Raw genomic sequence first — 7,563 nt, 5'->3', positions numbered from 1 at the left:
GCAGGGGTGTAGAGGATGCCTGGGGTCCTCTGAGTTTCTGTGTTCCTATGGTTCTGTGATAAGAAAAGTTTGAGAGCAAGCCAATTCACAATGGAGAGATTTTTTGCTGACCTAATGGAGGGCAAGGGCAGGCAGCAAGGTCTCGAGTTGTAGGGAGGTCGTGGCCTCCCCCCACCTTCACTTGGCAGTGGCCTCCAGACCAGAGGTTCTCTAGGGCAGCCACTGGAGCTCCCAGAAATCCTGAGTGTTTGCTGCCAGCACACACTAGAGATAAGAGCCTGCCAGGCTGAGGTGCTGACAGCATGTGCAGCCGGGCGCCTTTGAAAATGCTGCCTGCCAGCTCAGCTCTGCATGTGCCTAAACCAAGCTGCGGGCAAAGCTGGGCAGCAGAGCCCGCACCCTCCAGGCTGCAGGCCGTGGGTTCTTCCTCCTTCTCTCTCTGCCTCCTCTTCTCCCACTTTCTAAGTCCTCCCTAGGCCAGGGTTCTCAAGCAGCTGCCAGTCGATGCCTTCCAACAGCAGATGATGGCAGACAGGGTGTATGATGCCACGTCCCCTCTCAATGCCCACGCCAGGCTCAGGAGCCACTGGGCTCTGGTCATCGGAGCCAGGCAGTGCTCTGCCCTGGGACTTGTCAGCGGGAGACGGTCACTGAAGGCTCCTGCCTGTCCAGCCAAATGCCTCCCAGGTGCAGCCCTGGCCTCAGAGGCTGCCAGATGTGACTCTGGAAAGTCAGTCAAGGAGACTGACACTGTGGAGAAACTCCAAACAAACAAGGCGAGGGCTGCTTCCTGGGCTCGGAGGCAGATGGAGACACTAGGCAATCAGGCAGAGTCAACAAACAAACAAAGGCATCTTCAGCAGCAACAATAAAAGGTAAAACAAACGAGGCACTATCTTTCCTGTGTATACTGGAAAATGTTCATGATGAAATGAACAAAATAGCCCTCATCACGTCTCCCTTCGTTCTGTGCCCTTGTTTATGCAAACTCTCCGGCTGGGAAGGCCCCACCCCTCATACTGTCTGTGTATAAATCCTACAGAGCCCACATGGCCCAATCCAAACGCTTCTTTCTCTAGGAAGCCTCTCCTGATGCCACCTCCATCTCCCACCACCCACTGAGAATCAGTCATGCCTTCCTCTGAGACCTTATTTCGTTTTGCTTGTACCACGTTGATAGCAGCTTTTCCACCCTCGTTTATAAAATAGTCCCCCGCATGCTAGTCCCACCAACCAGCCTTACAGGACCTTCAGGGCAGGGAGTCGTGTTCATTGCTTTCTCTGTCCTCCACACCTAACACTTGGTCTAGGATGATGGGGACTGAGAAATGGATAAATAGATCAATCATTTTTTCATTTCATAAACACTTATGATGCCCCTGAATATAACTAGGCAGTGATGTGAACAAGACAAGAAAGGCAGTGAACTCATTGGCCTCGTGGAGTCTACAGTCTGGGAGATGGAGGAAGCCATATAAACAGGTCATTACAGTAAAGAGTTATTGGTGTAATCATGAAAAGTACATATAAGGTAGAGCTGAGGGTGTGAAAGGGAGGTTAGGAAAGTCCTCAAGAAAGAGGTCATGCTAACTTGGCACGTTAGTTCAGGTCCATGGAAAAGCAGATGCAGAGAGGGGTAGACATGCAAGAAATGTATTGGCGATGGGGGCAGAGAAGGCAGCGAGAGCCCTCACACCACACTGCAGGCCTGACCCCTGTGGGAAAAGGAGGATGGGGGCAGAAGAGTCCCAGCTGCAGGGCAGCTCCAGGACAGCTTTGGCCAGACCAATGAGGAGTCCTTGGACCACAGTTTTCCCCTGGAGGCATCTCACATCGTGTTGGACGGGGCTGCGTTAGTGCCCCAGCGTGCACGGTCATTGGCTGGAAGCAGCCCACAGGAATCACGGCCTCAACATGAACATGGTGGCAGATCCGGCCGGATAGCAGCTGGGGACATTGTCAGCTATGCTCCCCACAGCACGAGATACAAGCGGCATTATTTTCAAAGCTGCCACACTTGGTGTTTATATTTAAGTAATATCAGCAGGCATAGGCGAGGGAACGTGGGAGAAGACAAAAAGGAGATGGTCCAGGATGAGGGACCTACTTAAGCAAAGACACGAAAGTAAGAAACAATGTGGCGGCTTATTAGTGGCTTGTAATAGTGTAATGACAAGCGGGGGGCGGGGGGAAGGAGGGGAGAGAAAATGGAGGGGAACACATGCTAGAATGGGGCTAATTAATTTATTATCTAATTAATTTACTTAGCAATATGCAGTAGCAAAAGACAAAGGCAATTAATAGAATATGTTAATGTCAGAAAGTAAAGGTGGTTAAGACTAAACTACATACATTGATCACAATGTCATGTCAAAGGAGTACACATACATATAAGTTTAAGAGATCCCAACCTATGTTTACTATCGATCAAAAATCACTTGGCTAAATACACAAATAACATCAGTAAGGAGTATCCAAAAGCAGTAATAAGCTCTATAGGATAGTAACTATTACAGTAGATGCCACAAGCTCACCAAACCAGGGTGGCGAACAGCACTGGAAAAGTCATAAATCAAAACCTTGCCAGGTCTGTAGCTGAGAGAAACTCAGGCGACTCCCACACCGCTGCTTGCTAGTTCCCAAGAATACTTTTGTTGTTGCCTTTGTTGTTGTTGTTGCTATTGTTGTTGTTGTTAGAAGTCAAGGCGTTTTCTGATGTTGTAAGCTACAAGCTACATACGAGTTTTCTAGATGCTGACAAGTTCTCAAGAAGGCTAACTGTGGGGAACAACACTGGAGAGGCAGGGAACCAGCCAGCCGTCACCAGGTTCGCGGCTGGAGGTCAGGGCATCATCCCCTGGTGTTGTAAGCTGCATGTTGCTGGACATCTTCAAAATGTCAGAATGATGAGAAATCACCAATCACAAATGACCAAATGATGAAATAATAATAATAATTACACTGCCAACTGAGGTCTATCTTATGTATCTCTTTAGATGCTCCCCAGAACCAAGTTTTGTGTTCCTGCCTCCCCCTCTGGGAATGGCCAGTTCCAGGAGGGTCCGGAAGTTATGGTTATGAATGTTGCCCATCTGGCCAAAGGGCCAATTCATCTGGATAAGCAATATCTACTGTTTTTGCTGGGACCATCAGCCCAAGTTCTTCCAAAGCCTGGCAACATGCCTGTCACGTTGTCCTGATATAACTTAGCTACTTCTTCACTTCATTTGCTGATGTGGGCGAAACAGACAGAACAAAGAGGGAATTCTCTCAACCCGTGATCAAGAGTTTCTTTAACCCTAAGCTAACCATCACCTCACAACACGGAACAACAAACATCATCTCATATCTTCCCTGCTCGGGAGGATGAGACCAAAGGGGGAATTTACTCACCCCTTGATCACAGCACAGAAATCACCTCACATGCAGGAGCAGACAAAAGCTAATAGACAAAAGCTCACATCAACCAATAAAGGCAAATTTTCCTCCACATCTACCCTACAAATAGTCGGGCACGCATGGAGCGTAGGCTGGGGGGTGGGGAGGGGATGATGCAGCAAGAGACGAGGTCACCTGGTAGGAGCGGTTCCATCATGGGGGGCGGGTATGCATCTGAGCAGCAGGGGGATCAGAGCAGATTTAGGCTTAGAAAGAGGCTCTGGTGGCCACGTGGAGGAGGCTCAGAGGGAGGCAGGCCGGCCCTACAGGAGGCCCGAGCAATGGTGGTAGAAATGAGAGGGAGAGAGGGATGAATGGATGGAAGGATGGATGAATACAGGACTGAATGAGTGAATGCCACCAGTCAGATGCAGACCAGCTGTGCCTCTCGGGGACAGCTCCACTATTTTCAAACCCCTGAATTCTGCTGTGTGTGGAGGTAGAAATGAAGCAGCTACTATAACTCCTTCCTGCTGATGAGTTCCCATGAGGTGAAACTGTGCCCTGACATTATCAAGGGGAAAACAAGTCTCTCCCAACATCCTGCTCTCCAGAAACACTTGCCCCCAACCCGGGGGAGTCTCGGGCAGGCATGAAGCGACTCGGTGCCCAGTGGCAGCATGAATCCCCCGGAGGCAAGGCTGTCCTTTCCTGCTCCATTCATTTTCAGGACCAGATGGTGGTTGCCTCATTGACTTTCACTGCTGATGTAGTCTTGTTTGCTGGTTTTTCACAGGTTGCTTCATTTCCTTTATTTCAATTCGTTCTTCCACTTGCCCCACTTTTGTGCTCTCTGTCACTTCATCACGATGACAGGGAGACACCTGGAGCTCTCAGCAGGCAGGCGTTTTGAGGGAGCCGGACAAACCTAGTTCCCACAGCTCAGCCCTCCCAGCTCTGGGAAAACATCACAGTGGGAGCCTTGAGAACAAACAGTAAACTCAGTGTTATTGAAAAACTGCTGATTAAGCAAGATGGCAAGGCCACCAATGACAGCCATGACCAAAAGGATGATTTCCGGTCCAAACTACTTCCTTCTCCCCAGGCTCTCTGTTATCATCTTGCATGAAGACTAAGTCTAAAAAGCAACTGCGAGGACTTTCCTCATCCAAGTGTCTATTTGGTCCCCAGCAAGGATGGACAATCGGCTTATCCACCCGCTCTCACTGTGCCCAGGTCTCAAGCGTCTACCACCGAATCGAAGGCTCCATCCTTCCTTTCTAGTCCACGGTCATCCTCTTCCGCTTCTAAAATTCAGGTCTATTTGCTGCTAGTACCAATGTTTCCGGCAGTCTCTGTTACGTCTACAGCCCTGTCGAGTTGTGGCTAGTTGTTGACTTGTTTGCATCCAAGTTCCCCTGAACATTAGACATTTCTATTCTGTCTTCTTCAATAGACTCTCAGATTCTCAAAAGTGAGAATAAAGCCTCGATCCTCCTTTTCGGCCTCCAAGCATCTAGGGAACGGCCTGTTGGGTGTCTGGGACTTGCAAGGCCTGGCTTCTACTTCTGCTCTAGCCACGCTGTGGGTTCTCAGGCCAGCACTTGTTCCTGTCCTCTCAGTGGAAAGGCCAGCTTCAGCTCACCCACATGCCTTATCAGGGTTTGGATACAATGAGTGTGACCTGTAAAGTGCTCTGACAGCCTGTGAAGAAATCGGACAGAGAGACTCTTGGCCATTTCTAGATGGCCACTCTTGGTCAACACCAAAACAAACAAACAAACAAACAAACAAACACAAAACAAAAAACCCTATCTTACATTGCCCTTATATTTTCACCACTCTCGTGTACCCTGGTCCTTCTCACTTGGTTCTGCCACTTGCTTTTCTCGGTCCTCCTCCTTGTAAGTATTTGTGACATTATGTAACTGTATCACATTTGGATTTAATTGACTCTAAGTGAATTGTTCCAAAATCTTTTACTGATGAGCCCGTGGTTTCCTGGGCCTGGACTCTGTACTTTGGTGGTGGTGGTGATGGTCGTGGTGGTGTGTGTATTAGTGGAACTGAGAGAAACAACTGAGCAAGTGCCAATGGGCAGCCTCTCTGGATCAATAATATTAATGATTTCAGAGACTTTCAAAAAGCGATTGCCAACTCTTTTGGCTTTTTTCAATACTATTATCAGTATTACAAGGACATCCCAAGGTGCTTTTACTTAAAAACATAACAGAATGCCCCAGATGAGAGGACTGTTGATTTGCTTTCAAGAGCCGCAACATCAATGCTTCATAGAGGGGTAGGTGGGTGGTTGGGCCTAGGCTTGACCTTAATTTGGGGGTTAAAATTTCAGAGGGAGGGATAGGACAGTCTCCTGAGAGCTCATTTTGCGCTAGTAGCCATGTGACCACTTATCTGCCTTACCCTGAGAATTTCCGCCTGCTTCTATGAGGACATGTTTATAAAAATCTAGGGCTTCACTGGCAAAACAAGGTAGTGTTTAAGAGTCCACACTCTGGCACAGACATTCTGGTTCCACATTCGGCTTTGTCATTTACTGACTGATGTCCTTCTCGAGGTCCTCCATCTCTGGGGGCCTGTCCCCTGTGACTTGGGGTGTGGGAGCAGAAGGGTTGTCTAACGGTGAATGATCACTGAGAGTCTCTGGTGGTCACTCATTGTAGGGGTGGGGGAGCCAGAGAGAGAGGGCATATGGCTCAAGGGAGAAGACAAAGGCCTGAGAAACCTATGAAAATCATTCATTCATTCAACATACGTTTCCTGAGGGCCCACTATGTGTCAGGCATTATTCTAGGTTCCAGGCCAGTGCTGCCCAGTAGAAATTGAATGGGAGCCCCATAGGTAATTTAAAACTTTCTAGTAGCCACATTCAAAAAGGTGCGGAGCAGGTAAAATGAATTTTAATGATGTTTTAGTTAACCCAATATATCCAAGGTATTACCATTTAGATGTGTAATCAATATATAAAGCACTGAGATATTCTGTGTTCTCATGTAATCAATATATAAAGCCCTAATGAGATACTTTGTGTTCTTCTTTTCACCCTAAGACTTTGAAATCTAGTACACATTTGACAGTGTTGGCACATGTCCAATAAGGGCTACGTGGGCTGTGACATCTGACAACCTGAACTTGGAAACAGTAGTGACGACTAACACTTATTGAGTTCTCATTAGGAGAGAGGCATCGCACACACGTTACACAATTCCATCCTACAACACAGCCAACAGGTATTGCTTCATTCACACTTGTTTTACAGAACTGTGGAAAGGGAGGCCCAGAAACTTGAAGTTGCTCCAAACCACAGGGCGGCTGTGTGGGGAGCCATGTACCAGGGCTGACTCCATGTACCTGGGCACGCGTTTATTGTCCCAAGGACTGTGTCCCTGTAAGCTAGTCAGCCCATCTGAATCGGTTAACGTGCGGTTGAGTCTCAGCTCTCAGGGCTGTTGAGGGGGCTAACCATTGTAAGTGAAATGAATTGCTTCCTCTGTCTCACTTAGGACACCAAGAATGGTCACATCCCTTTGAATCCTTTGATTTAGATTAAAGCCACCCATAAGCTAATCAGCAGTCACCCTTTTGGGGTCCCTGTGTGCCATCCAGGGCCACATGGAGCGCTGCGCCTCTCCCCGTGAGAGCCGAGAGCCGTTGGGTGGCAATGAAGTTGACCTTAGGTAACACCACAGGACCCCACCCTCACGGAGGATTCCTCAAGTCACAGTTTAGGAACAAGTTAACTTAAAATTTCAAACTTTTGAACCCACATTAAAAAAATCAGGGTATTTCACATAAAAATCTACAGTTTGTCTCAAAAAAAAAAAAAAAAAAAAAAAGAAGACAACACTCTGTCCATATTCCCACGTGGCCACCACTAAGTAGCCCCTGTCCCTTTTAGAGGGGCCATGTGCTCACCACTCCCTACTGGTCCCTGGCACTGAAAATCAAAGTTTTCATTTGTCACCATGTTTACTGTTGCTTTTAATTGTGGAGCCCTATCTTGGTGTTCGTGTCTCTATGAGACAGGCCACACACCGAGAAGGGATATGTGTCTCCTAAGGCCGGCAGCGTTACTGCTTTATCTGCTCTTTCCTTACCCAGCCCTTGCAACACCTGCCCAGCTCTCAGGATCCAGTCCTTCAGCCCCCACACAGTCATTCTCCT

The sequence above is a fragment of the Rhinolophus sinicus genome, linkage group LG01, assembly GCF_036562045.2.
Source record: "Rhinolophus sinicus isolate RSC01 linkage group LG01, ASM3656204v1, whole genome shotgun sequence".
NCBI classification, from domain to species: domain Eukaryota; kingdom Metazoa; phylum Chordata; class Mammalia; order Chiroptera; family Rhinolophidae; genus Rhinolophus; species Rhinolophus sinicus.
Note: the sequence above shows the minus strand (reverse complement) of the source record.